We start from the raw sequence: 5,733 nt of genomic DNA, 5'->3' as shown, positions 1-5,733 counted from the left end.
TCTCAATTCCTTGTTGTTACATTCATTCTTCTTCTATTCTTTTGTTGTGATTTCCTTTATGTTGTTCTTATGTTTTGTTGTAGATCTACTTTTACTCCTTCTATTTTCTTTCAATTCATTAAGAGGTAATTCATGTAGATCTTGTTTCCTTTAATTGTTGTTGTTAATTCTTTACATTTGATTGTAGTTAGAATTAATTCTTGTGATTGATTTACTATGTTTTTCTTTTGTGCCTTCCAAGTGTTTGAAGAAATGCTTGGTTAGATTTTAGTGTAGATTTTGATCCTCTTGGCTTAGGTAGAGTAATTAGTGACACTTGAGTTATCTAATTCCTTTGTTGATTGATAATTGGAGAGATTGCTAATTGGTTTGGAGTGCACTAAAGCTAGTCTTTCCTTGGGAGTTGGCTAGGACTTGTGGCTCAAGTCAATTCATCCACTTGACTTTCCTTTAATTAGTAAGGGTTAACTAAGTGGTAGCAATGAACAATTCTCATTACAATTGAGAAGGATAACTAGGATAGGACTTTTAGCTCTCACACCTTGCCAAGAGCCTTTTATAGTTGTTAGTTTATTTTCATTGCCATTTACTTTTCATGCTTCTTATCCAAAACCCCAAAATAACTCATTACCAATAACAAGACACTTCATTGTAAGTCCTAGGGAGAACGACCCGAGGTTTGAATACTTCGGTTTATAAATTTTAGGGGTTTGTACTTGTGACAAACAACTTTTTGTATGAAAGGATTAGTGATTGGTTTAGAAACTATACTTTACAACGAGAATTCATTTGTGAAATTCTAAACCATCAAAAATCAAATTCATCAGTGACTGGGCGCTTGTGTGGGCGTGCCACTTCAAGCAAGCGCCAGGATCTTAAAGCTGGCGTGCCTGGGCGTGGCACGCCAGGCTTATTCTCCAGAGAAGGATGTCCAAGCTTCACAATGGGCGTGGCACGCCACTACTGGGCGTGGTACGCCAGTTATGTTTTTCAGATAAGAGTTTTCTACGTTTCCACTATGGGTGTGGCACACCAAGGCTAAGCATGGCACGACAGTTATACCTTTCAGAGGAGAGCCCTTGAAGTTCACTATGGGCATGGTACGCCAAGGCCAGGCGTGGCACGCCAGTTATCTAATTCAGAGAAGAGTTTTTGGAGCTTTATAATGGGCGTGGCACACCACTGCTAGGCGTGGCGCGCCAGGCATAGTACCCAGAAAGGAGTTCTTGAAGATTTACACTAGGCGTGGCACGCCAAGTCCAGTTTCCAGAGGAGGTTGTTCATAGTACACGATGGGTGTGGCACGCCAAAGCCAGGCGTGGCACGCCAGCATATTATCCAGAGAGGGTTGCTCAACAATTCATTATGGGCATGGCACGCCAGTTCTTGTTTCCAGAGAGGGTTGCTCAATAATTCACTATGGGCATGGCACGCCAATTCTAACTTCCAGAGAAGGACCCACAACATTTCACTATGGGTGTGGCACGCCAGGCATAGTTTCCAGAGACGTCTGCTCAAGGCTCAAAGTGGGCTCTGCACGCCAGTTCTATCCTTCAAAGTGGGTGCTGCATGCCAAATTGAGGGCGTGGCACGCCAGCTCTGTTCGCACCATGGGCGTGGCACGCCAGTTCACTTGACCAGAAAGGAAGGTTTGCTGCACCAGCAAGGGCGTGGCACGCCAGTTCATTTTCTTAGAGAAGGGGATAGAAGACATCATCAAGGGTGTGGCACGCCAGCTCAACCCTCACTAAGGGCGTGGCACGCCAGATCATCCAAGTGGCACACCATCTTACACGCCAACATTTATAGAGAGACTTCAAGCTTAGTTAGTTAGGGTATTTTTTAATTCCTAGTTCCTTTTTGTCATTTTAATTTCTGTATTAGGAGTAGTATAAATACCCTTCAAGGGTACTGAATTAGGGACTTTTATTTTTGGGGACTTGGAACTTTTACTTCACTTCACTTTTACTGCACTTTCCTCCATTTCTTGTACATTCTTTAAGCTATGAGTAGCTAAACTCCCTCTCATTGGGGGAGAGAGTTCTGTTGTACTTGATGGATTAATACTAATTTAAGTTTCTTCTTCTCTTCATCTCTCTTTAATTCACTAGAAGGAATTTCTTTCTTCATGCTTAGCATTCAATTATCTTGGAAAAGAGGTTGAATGTAATTGGGTTTTATGGGAACCTTGGAAGAGGAAACATAAAATCAATCTTGAAATCCCTTCTCACATTGAGTAGATCTGGGTTTTGGGATTAGATAAATGTGACGCTAGATCTACCCACTACTTGGATCTATGAGGATGTGTGGTATAATCAGGGACGAAGTTTATCTCTCTTCATGAGCAATTAGACCAAGAAATTGGCTGTTGATCAAGATTTGAGAGATTGAATTACCAAGGAATTGGGATTCAATCAATCATGATTGCCAAGAGGTCAATGAGTTGCATGATTAAAGAAGAGATAATCTAAAATTAATCCGGAGAATGCAACATCTCCTAACCCCAATGAATTTTCCCTATTCTTTATAGCTTTGTTTAATTTACGTTCATCAACCCATTCCCCTTTACAATTGAGTTATTTACATTTCTGTCATTTACATTTCAGCATTTTATCTTTATGCTCTTTACATTCTAGTACTTTACTGCTTTCTTTATCTTCAAGTCGTTTACAATTCTGTCATTTAATTTTTTTCACTCCACACTCATCTATGATTAGCTTAACTAAACTACCCTGTTGACTAAAATTGTTCAATCAATCAATCCCTGTGGGATTCGACCTCACTCATTGTGAGTTTTTACTTGACGATAATTCGGTATACTTGTCGAAAGGGTATTGTAATCATACAGTAATTTTTCGTGAACATTGCCATTGTTGATTTTACTCATTGATTGGTCATAATTTCAAGTATTTTTGTAATATCACTATGTTTGGTCATTATGCCCACCAAGTGTTTGTGAAAATGTCAATTTTGAATATGGAGTAGATTTTCACTCCTTGGCTTGGGAAAATGGATACATAGGATACTGGAGTCATAATATCCAACATTTAGTGGTGATTTGGGTTGTTAGTTGCTCTTGTTTCCACTAACGCTAGCTTTTTACTAAGTTAATTAGTAAGTTAGCTAGGATTTGTGGATTAAGGACAATTATGTTCACTTGACTTACTCTCGATGTTAAGAGTTGACTAAGTGGGATTAACTCATTGTAATTGCCATAGTTGTAGTTATGACAAGGAAAGAATTCCTTAATCCCCAACCCCAAGCCAAGGTTCCCTTATGCTTTGAACCACATTTTCACTAGTTTTGACCTTTTTCTCTCCTATTTAGCATTAATTGTTCTTTGATTCATTATTGGTTTATTATTTGCAATATTATTACTTAGTTACTATTATTCCCTTGCTTTCTTGTTAGTTTTGATTCCTATGAATTCATTGTTTAAGTTGTTGATTCTTTAATTCCTTTAATTTCTGCTCTATGCTTGGAACCCCCAACTTCACAACCAAACTTATGCACTCGTAATTGCTAGCTCCGTTGAAAGACGACTCGGGAAGTAAAACTCCCGATTAATTGAATTGAATTGTGACACTCCTTACTCTAAACTTCGATTCGGGGTCAATTGTCGATTTTGGACTATACTTGCAACGCCATTTTTATTCCTAAGAAATTTGTAACCGACATTCAGCCCCCATCAATAATAGTAGAAAAATACTTCTTAAAGGTGTTAATAATGTGAAATAGTGTGCTCTATAGGTGGTTCACTTATGAAATCCATGCTTCATTTGGATCTGTAAAGCACCCTTTGAACTGTTAGGGTTAGCTACTACATGTCCTGAATTTTGATTCTTGATTGACTTATAGAATATAAGATATTGACTGATTAATTATGTTATGTTATATACAAAATGTATTTTCGTTATGTCTTTGAATCTTACAATACAATTCACAAACCAATTGTTGTAACCTACAGAAATAAGGGTTTGTTTACCATGTAAGAGTTTAAGTACTGGCTTAACTACTTAAGCCATTAAGTAATCCAGCCCTTAACCATTGTGTACATCAGCATTAAGTAGAGATTATAATGAAAACTAACTATAAAAATTTGTTGGAATGGTTTACTGAATGGTACATGAATCGTTCTTTGTATTTTCAGTAGTGTGCTAAGGATTTTTCATAATGTTGTAGCTGTTAGCACAAAAATTCAACAGTTCAAATAGCTCGACCATGATCGTTTGACCTAAAGGTGAGTTGACAATATGTAAGTCAAGATGTCATAGCATGTGGCTTGTTCCACAAGAATGTAGGTCAAAGTATCACAACATGAGTTGTTCCATAAGAGTGTTAGCACAAGGGTTTGACTTATTCTAGAAGGAGTCGAGTCGGTGACTTCTAAAATTTGAAATAAGATAATTGCACAAAGGCCTCATCTAGAAGCACTTTATGGAATGTAAGGCTTGAAGACCAAGGTAAGAGAAGACGTGGGATGTCAAACTTGAGAGTCAAAATTCTTGATAGTCAAGGCAATATCGTTGCCTGAAAAATAGGAGGAAGCTAAATCGTGGAAAGAGAAAAACACTGCAAATCTATCCTTGGGGTCTATAAATAGAAGAAAGGCATAACTAAAAAGGGAACTTCAATTTGGAACTCTATAACATCACAGAAAACTCTACAAAATCCATAGCCACGCTAACGGCAAGGAGATTTATGGAGTGCATGTGCATGTGAGCATCTGGAGTCAATTTTCTTTTGTTCATTTTGTCTTCATTATTTTAACTTTCTTTTTTATTTCATTTTATCGGTTTTAATTCCCTTTTAATTTATTTTGTTCATTTATTTTAAACTTCAATTTTCTTGCTATTTTAGTTACATTTCTTATATCGTCTTTATGGGAGAGTCAAGGGAAGACCTAAATGTGAAGTTGGACTTATGGAGAGAAGCTCTGAAAGTTTATGATCTGCACATAAGCCGTAGCAAGACAGAATATTTGGAATATAAGTTCGGTCTGCGAAGGAAAAATCCTAATATAGAGGTGAAGATTGGAGAAAATATCCTACGAAAAGTTAAAAGTTTTAAGTATCTTGGGTGCATCATACAAGATAATGGAGAGATTGAAAAGGATGTAAATCATAGGATCCAAGCAGGTTAGTCAAAATGGCGGAGTGCATCTGGTTTTATATGTGACAAAAAAAGTGCCTTTAAAACTTAAAGGTAAATTCTATCGCACTGCTATAAGACCGACTATGCTTTATGGTACAGAGTGTTGGGCGGCAACAGGAGAGCATGAACATAAGCTAAGTGTGGCAGAGATGAAGATGTTGAGATGGATGAGCGGTTATACGCGATTGGATAAAATAAGGAACGAAGATATAAGGGAGAGAGTTGGAGTAGCACCCATTGTGAAAAAGATGGTAGAATCATGTCTCAAGTGGTTTGGACATGTGAGAAGAAGACTAACAGAGCACCCATTCAGGAGGGTGGATGAGATGGAGGATGTACAAGGGGTGAAAGACAGAGGAAGACCTAAGAAGACCATCCATGAGGTGGTCAAACGAGATCTACATGTAAATGGTCTCGCTGTAGACATGATACAAGATAGAGCTCTATGGCGTCGTTTGATTTGTAACGACCTAACTACCAAAGCTCACGCTTTCGGCTGCGCGACTCTGATAGCTCAGACATTACGACGACACTTATACTATTTAATACTAAAATATGAGCCTGTTTAAAACTTAAAAC

Source organism: Arachis ipaensis, chromosome B06 (genome assembly GCF_000816755.2).
Source record: "Arachis ipaensis cultivar K30076 chromosome B06, Araip1.1, whole genome shotgun sequence".
In the NCBI taxonomy this organism is placed as follows: Eukaryota; Viridiplantae; Streptophyta; class Magnoliopsida; order Fabales; family Fabaceae; genus Arachis; species Arachis ipaensis.
This window is presented reverse-complemented; position numbering follows the sequence as displayed.